Source organism: Argiope bruennichi, chromosome 10 (assembly GCF_947563725.1).
Source record: "Argiope bruennichi chromosome 10, qqArgBrue1.1, whole genome shotgun sequence".
NCBI lineage: Eukaryota > Metazoa > Arthropoda > Arachnida > Araneae > Araneidae > Argiope > Argiope bruennichi.
Window position 1 is genome coordinate 3946861 of NC_079160.1, and position 15822 is coordinate 3962682.

Genomic DNA, 15822 nt, shown 5'->3' on the forward strand with positions numbered 1-15822 from the left:
ACGATAAATGTTAAAATCGTTCAATTAACATTACCAGATCTTGGTCAATAGATTCGAACCATTCATCCTTTCTGTCTAACATTTAAACGAACTGAAAGGAACCTTTTTAAAATGGTGAAGCAACAAACCAGTTGCCCACAGTTAACTAATCTTCCGCCTCGACCGAAGAGCTGAAACCACTTCGCATATTCCGCCTAAAGTACTTACATGAGGCGAGTTTAAATAGTAGCCAAATTTACATTGCAGTTGCTGCCAAGCACAAATCACGAAACTTGCAGAAAGGTCGGGTTCGAATCGTTTAGTTTACTTGAGACTATGGCGCGGAATTGGAAAAACAAAGACACCATAAAAATTCGGATCCGAAATAAATTTCTGAATGGATCTTTTCCAAATGTCCAACAAACTGTTTTCACACAAGATTTGTCGATTTCAGTCAAATTTTGAAAAAACTCCGTTCAGTGGATGTCTGTTCGAATTTAAGTTAACGCGGTAATTACAAAGAGAAGGGATCTAAATGGATTAACTTCGGTACACAGATTTAACATTATGAAATTTTGAGCCAAATCCAACTTGGTTGACAGTTGGTCGATTTATACTTTCAGAAACGTGTGGACTTAAGTGTTACAAATTTGGCATGTGATTGCGACTACAAGTGTAGACTTTCTTTCAAACAGAAAAAAATTGCATAAACAAATTCGATTTTCAAATACTCTTTGCCTTAAACCAAAGATTAATCGGGAAAAAAACTCGCCATACAAAAGACAGATTCAATAAAAATGGCAAACAGATGTCAAGTTAGTACTATCTATAGTAGACTAATGCCATGCAAGGCGTTCTCTCAGCTTGACTAGGATTAGTTTGGTTCAGTGGTACAAAGACCAATTTGTCGTACGTTATTTTTCAGGTTATGTTTAATAAACATTGTTAAAAGCAAGTCATTTTAATTCGAATTTCACCAAGTAAGGCATTGCCGGCCCCAAATGTGTCAATTGACATAACGATATGTGCTTCAAAGTGGCTTGTCTAAGTAAAAAGTTTTTGCATATACATAACACATGCTTAATGCTTAAAATACAATTACACATGTTACATTTGACGTCCTCTGGAATAACACTTATTGGAGAAAATGAGAGAAAACTTCATGAAACTACTCCCATTGGTTGCTGACTGATTAAAACAAAAATTTGTCAGATATGAATGTAATCTGAAATTAATAGAATTCTGCATATGATCTTAAATTGCGTTTATATGCATGTAAAAGTACAGATCGATGAAAGCCAAATTTGGAGACAAATTTGATTCCAAATTTGAACCGAATCCATATTTTAGATGCTAAACTTGTGTATGAAACTATGCGTTGGTTCTGTAAGTTTTGTATTTACTGCGTTCGTTTTACTCGGATAGCCTCGACTAACTTTCTCCGATTAGATTTTTCTTCAAAATTTGACGAACTATTAATTTGATATTAAGTCCCACACCAAATTCATCTGTTTAGCTCAAAGCGTTTGAATTTATTTTTACAGAAAAAAGGGAATAAATGCCAAAGATGGGCTTTGGATTTAAAGATATCAAAAAAGATTCGTGGAAAAATCCCTAATTGAGTTTTTTTGCAAATTGCAATACTTTGTATGAGAAAGTAAAGTTTGATGAAATCGACATAATGGTTGTGGCTTGAAGATTAGCATGGCTTTCATCAGAAAATAAAATAGAGCGAGATTTTTCTCGCCCTATTTTATATTCTATTCATGCTAATTTAAAATATCTGCGCTCTACATACAAAACCGTTTGACTTAGAACTAGTAAACTTGTCAGAAACGCATTTTAGAGGGTAGGAATTTCACTTCGGGAAAAAATGAAAATTCTGATTGTAATTTGCACCAACTGAAAATGAAGCGAAATATCGGCATCTTTCCTCTGTGACTTCCGAAAATATAGCACAAATGGTTTTTGCATCATTTTAAAATTTAAAAAAAAATCTTAATTTATACCAGTGTTAACTTTTAAATTAAGTTTCTACTTTTAATGAATTTTAAGAAAATATAACTGTTTTCGAACAATTTCACAAAGAAATGAAGTGCGTAGAAAAAAGCTAGCTGTAATTATCATGTTGCAATTACGCTGACAAAAACTCCAATTAAAAGACTGAGTTAACTCTTTCTGAAATTTTAACTTAAAAATGCGATTTTTAGCATTTTTAGGTATTGCTGCCTGTATGAAGTAGACTGAAATGCGATATTTTCTAAAAAAGCAATACGAGAAAAAGTTCTACGATGTTTTAAAAGGGCTATCAGCTCAATAATTCAATCTTATTTAAGGCATATATAGCTTAATACATAGGATATCCACACTAATCAGGGACCAACAGCTTGTTTCTACAACTTTATTAGATATACGCGAATTCGTCTAAATGAGATATTTTATATAGTTTGAATCAAATATTCCTATAAATTACGTTTACAGATTTTTTATACAATAAAAAAAATTTTATACAGATCCTATATTCTATAAGTCATTAAATATTAATGTCTCAAGCCTATTTTATTAAAAGTTCACTCTTTTGCAATTAAAATGTATTAAGTTATGAAAATTTGAATGCCTATTCTATAAAAAAGCGCATCGTCTTGATGAAAATGCGCTCCTCAAGGCTCGGATTTTCTAAGGCCGATTGTCTAAAATAATGCAATTGTTGATAATCTTAAAATAATGATATTCAAAGCATTATAACTAGATCAGGCTTGATCTCGGAAGACAACCGTTAGACGCAAGATAATTTTACTGCCCATGATTTACAGGATCGAAGAATTGTATAACGTAGAATTCATAATTTTCTGAAGTATATTTATTGATTGAAATAACACTTGCCGCATTCAAATCTTTTTGAAGACAAAACTGAATTTGACGCATCAGAAGTTCATTGAATTCTTTCAAATACTGAATTATAAAATATTCTGCGATACATGTAAGCTTACAATAGTGAAAGATTCGATTTTCTGTAATTAAAAATGACTGGTTTCAGTAAAAAAGTTCGCAACTATTGAAGTTCTCTTTCATTTCAAATTCAAATTTAAATCTTACGACAAATTGGAGATGAGAGCAAATTAGATATTACAATGATCAAAATGTCGTAAGGCTTCTATAATGTGAGCTATGGAAATGTAAATTTGAAGCTTAATATTTTGATTAAGCTATTAAGAGACCAACGCACATAAATATTTAACTGAATTTTGGGAGTTTTACACCTGGTGACCCAGCTGGTCAACAAAGGCGGCCAATCTATACTTATATAAAGCTCAGTGTGTGTGTGTGTGAGTGTGAGTGTGAGTGTGTTCGTTCAGTTTTTCCCCCCTCTCTAATGAGATTAGAGTTAACATTTTTCGGCCGATTATTTCAAACGATTCTGTTTCTTTTCTTAATGTTTGATGCATTTAAAATTAAAAATTGTTAATTAATCGATCTTTCAGATTCATTCTGAAGTACTTTTGAATTAAAATAAAAAAGAAAAGGAAATTAAAAATTTTAATCTGCATAGCGTTACCCACATGGCATAGAAAAATTCACGCATTTACGTTATCGTAACTGGCGTTGAAAATTCACGCATGCGGATAGTTTTCCGATTGTTGACAACGGATACGGACGTTTTGAAGGCAATTATTTTGCGACCAATTATTTTAAACGATTCTGTTTATTTTCTTAGAGTTTCATCCATTTAAAACTAAATATTGTTAATTGATCTGTTCATGATGAATCTGAGAAAATTTTGTAGAAAACTTCTTGAGATATTACATAAATTAAGAAAGATTCTTTAGTGCTCATGAGGTTTACTTTAAATACTCAGCGACTCTATTTTCAGTACAGATATTTAAAAAAAAATGCTTCGTTTCAGTAAAAAATGTCCTTATATTAATTGCAATTTAACCATTTCCACTTTAATTTAAAGCATAAATTCTACGGAAGCTAACAGAAAATTAGAGAGACATATTACGTTATGTTTGAAGGCCTTTATAATATTATGAATGAATTATATGACTCAAAATTTTAGCTTTAAAATATTTTGATGAAAAAGCTATTAAAATAGGAGTTACATAAAATATTTAATTATTAAAATTTTGACGAGCATTAAGATTGGTGAACCGGCTGGTCGCCAAAGGCGGCTAGTATTAAATAAGCCGCATCCATTTTAAAACTCATAATTTATGCATGAAAGCATATCACTGCGTGCAATGGAATTAGTGGAGTGCCTGAGCAGTTTCATCGGCATTTGACTTAGATGGCGTAAATTTACTCCTGAATTCAATCGGTTAAAAACATTCTAAATTGCAACAGATCCATTAACCATTTTGAGCACATTTCGGATTTTAATTAACAGTTTTGAAACATTTAACTTTAATTTTATGAACAAATTGAAAAATGCTGAAAGGACGATTTTAGACGTAGAGTTTATGACTGAAACAGCCTGTTGCTAATTGGCTAGACTGCTTTAGTTGAGTAAAATTACTAGGAATAGCGGTAAATTTAAGTATCTTACTTTACAATTTATAACTTATTTCAACACTGAAGAATAAAATATATTCTTAACCGTACAAATAAGAACAAGTTGAAGTGGTCATCAAAACTCATACTCTAAAAAGGTGTTATTCCAGAGAATAGGTTTCATGGCATTGGTGTAAGATTATGAAATATTCATTTCAATAAAGAATTTATCGTGTGATCCTAAATTCATAAGAATGTTAGGGAGTCCCTATTAATACCTAGCATGCGGTTAATAGTACCCAAAAAACTAATGTTAATCCCAACCGATTGAAATCGGTTTGACCCAAAACCACATTTTACATCTCATGTTTACATGCTTTTGGAATTACAGACTGACCGACCGACGTGAACCCTTGATAGATTTGATTCAAAATTTAATGGACATCTATACTATAGATATTAAGCCTGTACCAAGTTTAGTTTAGCTATATTAATGTCCCGTTTTAGAGCAACACTAGTCTATTAAAATATGTACTAAGTTTCAACTGAACTCTCGAAGTTAATGCTATTTTGTATTTAAACAGCAGGGCAGATTTCTTTAGGACGGATTTTGCTTATAATTTGGCAGAAATTTAAAAGTCTTATGTAAAAACCGTAGTCCAAATTCATCCGTCTGTCTCAAAGTATTATTAGGTGGTACGATGCCTATCAGACTTTCAAACTGAACCCGTTTTCTGTCTCAAAGTATTTTGGAATTGTCTATCACAGACGAACAAACTTAGTGCTATTCATAAATCGGGGTGGTCAAAATCTCGAATTTGAATTTTTCGACGATTACGGTACTTCATATGTTAGAAAATAAGAATGAACATGGAGTCGCAATTAAAAAAAAATGCTTCTACTAAGCACATGCAACAAACTCATTTAGTAATATACTTAGTATGATTTTATTGTCAATAAATAGCATTAGCAATTGAATATATTTTAATTTTAGGAGACAATTTTAAGTAAGCTGCTTAAAATATAACATTCAGCATTTAGGCTTAAAAGTTGAGAGGAAGTATAAATTGTAAATTAAGAAAATTAATGATATTTCAGTTTACTTACATTTGTAAAAGTCCCGTACAGGCGTAACGCATCTCGGATCCAGCGTTATCCTTGTTGCATTTTAAGTAGCACCAGCAGATAATGACGGAAGTCAGCTTCCGTTGCGTTTTGGAATTAGTCGATTCTTGCATACCAAGTCTTCTAAAATCCCGCCATTTTTAGGTTTTTCTCGACTAACCAAGTATCCAGGCAATAGCAGATGAGATGACAGATTGAATCTGAAAAGAACGGAAATACATCAGTGAAACATGTTTAAACTGTTCACAATTTAAAGATATAGAAAATGACATGATCCTTAAAGTGATCTCAGTTTATAAAACCATTGACAGTGATTTATTTTGCTAATCAGATGCAACTTATTTTGGGCATTATTTTAATTTCTATGAAAAGGGCATTTGGGTATTGAAGCGTTTTAGTGATTTGCCTTTTAAATTTATATTTTTACTTAACTGCAGAATAAAATTTAAAAATTCAGTAATTCGATGCATGAGTTACTCATCGTTTGCGAAACTTTTAAGAATTAAAAGACATACTGGGGTTGAGCTGATGCTAGATAATCAGTTTGAGTTTTTTTTTTTTTTTTTATGTGAAACAAATGCTTGACAAAACATACCGAAGCGTCTTCAAGAAATTCCCCAATACAGATGTTATCCTCCTGCCCTAGCATTAAAATTGTGAACCATTGTTAAGGCCATGACCACCACGAATTTTTATTTGAAGTCCGCATAGGACCGTTTTTGTACTTCAATATTATAGTGAACGGAGAATGTAAGAATTTTTTGTCGATTGAAATTAAAATTGTTAGAAACTCAATTTGTGTATGAAAATCACATGCCAGATTTCATCTTACTAAAATGTTGAGTTTTTATCACATGCATAGAGGCAGATATACTTACTGACAGTCAACTCATTGATTAGTTTCAAGATTTGGCACAGATAATTTATATGTTAAAATTGTACCAAATATCAAGCTTCTACCTTTTTATTCTTCATAGCTATTGTGTTGCACTCGGGCAGATGTTCTGTGAATGGTTTTAGTCCAAAATTTAATCGAGATCGTAAAATTTTGAACGACGTTTCATTGTTGTAGCTCAATGAGTTTCGATTATGGCCATATACAGACATCTCTAAAGATAGTTTCCGAAATCGTGGAGGACTGAAACATGACAATTCCTCAACAACTCGAGTTCGAATTTCAGCAATTATAATAAGCTATGAGAAATGGCATGATAAATTAAAACCCACCAAAAAGCAAAGCATAACTAATTAGATGCGATATAATCCAATCATTCAATTCCCCTAGCTGAAATTTCATTTAAGATTGAAATTTTTCCAGGAACAAAATGCAATGGATAATTGCAACGTGTATAATTTTGAAATGTGAACTCCACAAAACATTTCTACATAATTGAGCAATCAACAAAGTTAGCGGTATTTCTCTTGTAACCATACGTTGCATTTTCGACATCAGAGTGGCTCGTTTTGATCCGTTTATCTTCAAAGATTAACACTACGCTTGCATATAAAATCTTTGCATTCAACGCATTAGAGAAGCTACTAAGCTCACATTATAGTTTTAGGCGAATTTTTAAAGTTAAAACAATATAAACATAACATAAAAACACACAAACAATTAACAATATAAACAGAAAACAATTAACATAAACAAGTTAAAACAATATAAACATAAAGTTAAAACAAAGAAAGTAAACAACATTCCAGCTTCAGATGCCCAAAGGATCGCGACTTGCAATTCTCAATGACGAATACAGGCCCTTTCAGGTTGGAGAGTATTGCAGACTAACCACTAATTGATTTGCTAGGAATATTGCTTTCGTTTTATTCTGAATCTCGTTAATACAACTTAACACTCATGATTCTCTCCTCAACTAAAACATGTTCTTAATGAAGCATAATTCCATGACATCGTTTAAATGTTTATTAAGTTTCCCAAAATTAAGTTTCCGAGTATTTTATATCAAATTTCAAGTTGTCTTTTAATGTAATGTAATTACAATTTTTTTCAGGATTAGCAGAAGCGTTTTTTTCTGAAGCTTTCAGAAATGGAAGGAAGTCATGCGATTGCTATTTGATGAAACAATACAAATGGTTTGAATATCATTTCAATAATGTGATGCAAGAAAACCAAATAGTTATTTTAAAAATTGTCAAAATTCTGAAAAATTGTATGGTAATAAGATTTTTAGATAATTTTTTTTAATTTTAAAAGGACGCAGAAACCAAATTTTTGCTTCGATGTTTCAGGAAATAATGACCCAAGAAAATTCAAGTTTCATTTAGTATGCAATTAAAGTTTTATAAAATCGCTTAGAGATAAACATTTTCATCTTATAAAGTATACCTGTGCTGAATTTGATAGTTTTAATGGCGCTCCTGTAAACTTCCGGCACAAATATATACACTTCCTTTTTAAGTATAAATTTCACAGTTCAAGAGAAAACCAGCCGAGATAAAAAAGTAACAAATAAACAGAACTGAAATATACTTTGAGAGATTAGAAGTTTCATTAAAAAATTAGTCGGAATATGTTTGAATTCGATTTTTCAAATTCTCGTAATTCTATAGTTTCAGAATTCATAGTATAGGGATAAAATGCAGTTAGAAACTTACTGTTTTGCATTTGCGAACTAAATATTGCATATACTGATCTAGCCATAAAAGTTTTGAACTTAAAGGTTGTGACCCAAATGGACAAGCAAATTGTTTGTCGGGATATGCTGTTGAAACTTTCAATTGATAAATTTCTTATTCGAACTTCAATTAAAAATTCTTCAACAATAAAGCAATTATTATAAGCCAATAAGTGGAGCTTAATCCACATATTTCGCTTGAGTAGAAGTGTAAATGCACAAAAGACGTCCGAGAAATGTCGAAAATGAGATTAAATTAATTTTCAGAACAATGGTTCACAATTACCGACTTGGCATTCAATAAAATTGCGTAACAAAACGTTACAAACGAGGATACATATACGCTGGCTGAGAATGAATATTCCATAGATAACTAACTACAGAAGCATTAAAAACTAGCGTCAAACATTATTCACGTTCATTTGCAGCAAAATACTTACAGGGTTATGAAACAAATTGACTTCTCAAAAAAAATTAGGTTGCAAAAAAAAAAAAAAAAATTTAGAACGGCGATGGTCTATAATTATCAGTTTATAACCTAAAGCAAAGTACCAGAAAACATCCGCATTGTAATGATACTTATATTTATCGAATATAATAAACAACTTGCGATAGAAGCACGAGAAAAATTACCTTAATCAGATTAACAGGAGTCCGTCTCAATCCTAAGACAGCCGAGGTCGCCCTTCTCCGAATCACAATTCAGACGAAGTGAGATATCACTATACCAAAAACCTTTGCAAATTATAATCTACTTCACTTCAAATCAATGGACTAGAGCATAACTCCTTAAGCTATGGGTTCACGTTCTAATCATGATTGTTTCAAAACTTTTTATGCTATTAAAATTTCGTCAGCCTTTGCAATATGGATTTTTTTATTTATTAAGTTACAATAAATAACTCCATTTAATTCTAAGAATTTCATTCCAGTTTTACAAATAAACACAATAAACTATATTTCTTTATAAATTCTTTTATTTCAGATCAGTTATTTGTTTTTGTTTTCAATTTCCTTGATTATGAATACACTTGAGAACGCCAATAATATGAACTCAAATGAGGCTACATTTGTAAAAAGTATTTGAAGCCCTGGTAAAGAACTCCAGGATAGAATAATATTCTATTATTATGTTCGTGACTTTTTAGAATTTAAGAAAGAATTTTGAAATCAACAATAACAACAACAAAAAGATGAGTTAAATGCTAAATTGTAATAATAAATAAATACTAAATACTTAATAACACAAATAGCAATCCAGAAGGCAATTTTAAACAACAGAACTTGAGATTATACACTATCTACCAAAAAGTATTTGGACACCCATGTAAATGAATTATCTGCGGTCATGATGACGTCACATCTTCTGTACTTAAATATCGTGTAGGATCCAGCAATGGCATTAGCCACGATATTCAGCTCTGTCTGACTTCGAGAAAGGTGTAATTGTTGGATATCATTGAAATGGTCGATCCTTGAAAGGCGTATATAGTGATTAAACATTCCAAAATCGTTAATAGTTTTTGTGGTTAGGAAGTGGAAGGTGAGTGGTGGTTGTCGGAATGCTCTTCAACCCAGCAGGCCACGAAACTAAGAGGTAGACTGTACCAAACCGATGGTGTACAGACTCGAGGAGTTCCAATAAATATCCGAGACTTTTTATTCAGTAAACAACAAACGTGAGGAAGCCCACTTGCTTGGTTTCTATGGCTTATTTCCGCCCATAAGCTTTCGAATACAAAATCCGACCGACTCTGGTGTAAGGCGCGTCAGAATTGTATCTTAAATTAGTGGAAATGGGTTCTCTGGAATAAAGATCAAGGTTCAGTCGGATGACAGTATGGGTTTGGAATACATATGGAGAATGTTTCCGACAGAAAATATTGTGCTTACAGTAGAGCTTGGAGGAGGAATTATAATCTCGGTCTATTTCTCGTTGTATAGACTAGGACCCTTGATCCCGATTCATAGTAAACTCAGCGCCGGCTCCACTATTCTGAACGTCAATGTGCTTCCTCGCAATTTTACGAGTGGGATCATTGTTTTCTTTAGGATGGCAATGTCGCTTGTCGTATTGTTCTGACTCAAGGTACTTCACAAGATCTATAAACGACTTAAGCCGAGTGAGCGTCTCTTATTTTTTCAGTAGCTCCAACTAGGGCCGAGAGTACGATATGGATACTTCATGCGTCACATTCGCTTGCACAACCCCTTTCTTACAAGGAGGCACATTCACACACATCGCCGATAGAACCCGACAACCATGCCCGGACCGGGACCTCCAGATCGCGGGAAAGAAGCGCTACTCCTATGCTAGAACGCCGGCATTATGTTGAGGGGTCCACCATGGATTGGTATGATAATGAAGTGGACCGATTGGACTATCCAGATCAGAATTGAATCCTATAGAAATTCTCTCGGAAGAGTTGGATCGCCGAATTAACGAGTGCAGAAGCCGTCCAAAATCGGTGAATGGGCTTGCATATCTCCTCTGATCCGAGTGAAAGAAAATACCCCTGCTTACTATCGAAATATTTGTGGAAAGCATACCCTAAAGTGTTGATCTATAATTGCTTTAGGTGGAGGGTATACCAACAACTCAATATGAATAAAATTTTTATCACAAGTGTCCAATTATTTATTGGTAGAATGTATCTTAACGGAGAATTGAACTCGAATATTCTTTTGCATCTCTCGTACTTTTCTGCTGGGAAACCGAGATCCTCTGTCCCACTACCATGCCATTATGGCACCTAAACTATTTTTATGGATGCCTGGTAATAGCGGCACCTATACTTAAAAAAAAAATTAGTTACGAACCATAGGTTAGTCGTAAAATCCTCAATTGGAATTAGAGTGGACTAGTTAAGATCTAATTAAAACGTTGAAATAGCCTTGTTTAATGAGATTTGACTATGTCAAATTTAGTAGCCCTAGAATCGACAATCCATGGAGAATTATTGCATGATTTTTAATTTTGCTAATCGCATTACATTGTTGCAACTAGCAGATAGTATGCCAGTTCTATAAACATCATCCAGTGGGAATAGTTCCCCAAAACGTTTTGGCATATTCTGTAATAAAGATGTTATCCCCTGCCCTGTGCAAAAAAATTGTGAATCTTGGATAAGGCAGAGAATGCCTTGGATAGCATTGGCTTGGTAATAATTACACTTATGGTGCGAATGTAGCATTTTTACTGAATCTAATGTGTGATCCTTGGCGATGAATCCCTGGCATGCAGTTAATAGTACACGAAAACAGAATTTATGTTAGGCGTCTCTATCCTAACGGATTCAAACCAAAATTTGACTTAGAAATATAATTATAGTCGTAAATTAATGAAATTTGGTATGGGGTCTTAAGTTATTGTGTCATTGGTTTACATGCTTTGGAAAGCACAAATCGACAAAAGTCAACTCTTGATGAATTTGGCTCCAAATTTGGTAAAAATCTACTTTTGAAATGCTATTCCTATGCGTCAAATATCTGTCTAGCTCTCTTCAGTTTGCAGTTAGCGGTTAATTTATATTCGAACATTCAGACGGATAAACTTCTTCTGAATGTACTTAAAATTTTATAGGAATTTATAAATTTGCTATAAAGACAATATACCAAATTTCGTCCATCTAGCTCAACTTGTTTAGGTTCTTTTTTTTATCAGAAAGGTGTTTTCGAAAAATCTATTTTTCAAACTTAGTGGAATATTCAGATAAAAACGTGCAATTTTTCGAAATTTTGAATCTCATTTGAATTTTTTGATAATTACAGTATGTTTCCTATAGTTCGTATATGAGCAAGTAAGAATATATTCTGCGCTTTGTAATTATCTTATAACAATATTCAACTTTTTAAATTTACATTTCATTTAATTCAATTAACAATCAAGGTCTAAAAATATTAAAATATATTTGGCGAAGAGGCCAAATTTTAGACCTCTATAGTATTAGAAAAATGAATTAAAATTAGATTGCATCGTTACAAACACGAAAAAAGTTAAATAAAAATTTCAAACAAATACCAATAAGAAATTGTGTTTTAGAAAGTACTAACGGTAAAAGAAATGGCTCGAAACACGTTTAAGCTTGATTTTATTTTCGCTGGAAGTAAGAAATTTCATTCATGAACATTATTAATAAATTTTTCCGCATTGCAATAAAGGTTTTTTAATCCCAATAAAAAATCTTATAAAGTGAAATAGTAATGAGAAAATAAAAATTGTACTTTATGCAAACTTAAGTGTTGTTTAACACTAGGCTTACGGAAGAGCGTTATTTTGATAAATTTCAAATATTATAAGAAAAATTACAAAGTTCGCATTTCTATTTTATCTCTTGCACTGACTTTTATCTGTTGAACGAGATAAATATATGTTGGTGTCTATTTTCTTCAAACGTGTTGAAATATAATTCTTTATTCTTATTATATTTCTTTCTTATTCTATATTTACGAATGTGTGTCAATTTGACGCGATCGTAAACCTAGTGTTAAAAGACGGTAACAAGCATACCCAGGAAACTATATATTACAATGAGACGAAGTTTTGGGAGTCGACATAGTATACCAAATAGCGCGCAAATATACCATCAAGGTAGCATCTTTTCGATGGTCTCTCAAGCTGGTTTTCGACTTTTGAGATTTAGTGGTAATAAACGCATAGATCTCATACAAGAACATACTACATCGAGACTATTCTAAAGGATTTTCTATTTCAGTTGCCAATAAACTTGCAGACGGAAATAAAAAAATATATAAAAGTATAGATTATAATCTTCCTAGTATTTCGCAAGAAAGCAAGTGTTATCAAATTGGCCTTTGTGAAAGAAACAGAAGCAATAACACTTATAAAATATGTGAAAAGATTGTGGAAAGTGTGCAAACACAATTGAGCATTTTTGTAAAAGATGCGAGAAATGAATATATAATATTGCAATAATGTGTACTAAAATTTTTAAATAAAAATCTTCTATAAATAGATATTTCATATTTTTTTTATTTTTTACTTAAATAAAGTAAAATTATATTGTCTTCTAAGTGGTTTTTTTTTCTTTAAATATATGTAGTCATTCACACATCTAATTGATGCATGTTGTAGAGATAAGTATACTATAAGAAATGTCCACAAACATAGTGTTAAGGAATATTTCATTGATTTTTTTTTTTTTTATTTTACAAAATTTTAGAATTATAGCACATTAGAAAAAAAATATATTTTTAAATTCAATCCTTACAAATATAAAACAAATCAAACTAAATAAAAAAAAAAGTCCCTGGCTGCAGTTTCAAATTTAATAACTCGAGGCTGATATGGAAGAGTGGTTTCTCTCATACTGTCGTCTATGCTCGGTAACAAAGGTGGTGTCCGTATCCAGCTCTCGTATAAAATTATGAACCTTAGACGGGCCAAAAGTGCGCATATTTTTAATTTTAGTGTACCATATATGAGAGTTTTGTACTTTTTTACTTTCTCCCAAAATAAAGTTTTATAATTGACGAAAAAAAATTCGAACTAGGAATTTTTTTTTTTTAATTTCCATGTTTCAGACCTCCGAGTACGAAAAAAAAAATTTTTTGGCACAATGTCTGTCTATCCACGAACACGATGATTTAAAAGCTTTTTGAGCTAGACGGCTGAAATTTGATGTATGGAATTATGACTAAATTTGAAGATTTCTATCAAATTGTGAACGACAGCCATTAAATGGAAAGTCTGTCTGGCTGTTAGAGAACCAAGTGAACTTAATATCTACAAAACGCAAAGTACTAGGTAAATAAAATTTGATATACAGATTTAGAATCTAAAAGGCAGACACTTATTATATTTTGAACCAAAGTTGTCAGACAGTTGACTGCCCGTCTGTCCGTATTTTCGCGTACATGTAAATACAGATGCATAATCCACGATTTTTTGAATAACAAATAATTTTGCTATTGTTATCTTTAAATATTTGTTCCAAATATCTGTTATTTCAATCATATTATTCATTAAAAATTATTACTTAATATTAAATATAAAATTTATTAATTTTAATTAATACTTAATTTACTAATTTAAGTAACGTGTGATTGAATAAATTTATCTATTTCAGCTTACTTCATAAATCTGATTTTTTTTCAAAACTATTTATTTAATTTCTTTATTGGAGTAAACCATTTTCTGAAAAATTTGAATAAAATATATGTCATTTCTTTAAATTGTTAACTTTAGTTCTATATTCTACCAATAGATGGCGCCAGTAGTACACAGAATATATGCAAAGTCAAGTCACAAGCAATTAAAAAGGATTTGTATGGAATAGTGCATCATCAAATGCCAATAACGGAATGTCAAGATTACTCTCATGAAGTGGAGCGGCGACTTCACACTTTCCAGTGAAGTCACCGCTCCGATAAATTTCAGTGATATGCAATTCAATGATACGATAATTCCAATAACCGGTCCGTTCACTTTTCAATCCATTCACAGATATCTCCTTTTCTGTTTTGTTTGAGAGCTTCCTTTGGACAGATCGTATCGATTGCTACTTTCCAGTGAAGTCACCACTCCGGCAAATTTCAGTTATATCGTATCGAATGTTACTTTCTATCGTGATCCAAAACCTGTAATATCACTAGTAAGATCGTATCAAGGATTTGAATCACACCCCTCTTTGAAAAATATTGATCACTGGTATTTGGGAGTTTTTGATATTGGTTACGTAATAACCGCTCGTAAAATATTCGCCATCCCTACATATAAATGCCATAACTCGCAAAGTTCAACGGCTTCCATGAAATTGGGTATATTATCTTGTGACTACAACTTGGTTTTGTGTTACATTTTGGAATCAATTGGCTGCCAAAGAGACTGCCAAAATCTATATCTATACTTATAATAAAGCTCAATGTGTGTGTGTGTGTGTGTGTGTGTTGGCGCTCTACAGGTCAGGTCATTTGACATACAGCTATCAAATTTGGTACATGTATACCTTAGAGGTCGGGAATGTGCACCTGGGGTCCCTTTTTTTGAAATTTTAATTAGAATTTTAATTATTAGTTAAAAATTAACTTTCCCGCCAAAAAATTCTTCCATTTTCCCCACCGCCAACTTTTCCGCCAAAAAAATCTTCCATTTTCCAGACCGCCAACTTTTAGTTATTTTTTTCTCCCAACAGAATTGAGGCTAGGGTTAACATTTTTCGGCGGATTATTTCAAACGATTCTGTTTATTTTCTTAATGTTTTATGCATTTAAAATTAAACATTGTTAATTAATCCATGTTTCACATTCATTCTGAAGTACTTTTGAATTAAAATAACGCAGAATAAAGGAAATTAAAAATGTATAATCTGCATAGCGTTACCCCAACTGGCGTAGAAAAATTCACGCACTTGCGTTAACGTAACTGGCGAAGAAAATTCACGCATGCGCATTGTTTTCTGACTGTTACCATGGCAACCAACGGATGATTTAAATTATTTTTAGGTTAGTTGCATGCTTTTTTAAGTAAATTGTATTTATGTTAGTTATATATTTTTTGTATATGCTTATAGTTTTAAGTACATCGTTTTATAAGTAGTTTTTTTTAACCTATTTTCAATGATTTAAATTATTT

The 15822-nt window shown here is 31.9% G+C and overlaps 1 long non-coding RNA gene across 3 annotated transcripts in view; it reads right to left on the reverse strand.

The window, feature by feature from the left end:
- LOC129988673 (uncharacterized) overlaps nt 1–8983 on the reverse strand; it is a 29572-nt gene extending 20589 nt beyond the window's left edge. For all 3 annotated transcript variants that reach the window (XR_008785666.1, XR_008785667.1, XR_008785665.1), the window contains exons 1-2: nt 8862–8983; nt 5578–5795 (exon numbers count right to left, since the gene is read on the reverse strand). This is a non-coding gene — a long non-coding RNA (uncharacterized LOC129988673). The remainder of the gene's footprint in view (nt 1–5577; nt 5796–8861) is intronic.
- Nucleotides 8984–15822: the final 6839 nt, after the last annotated feature.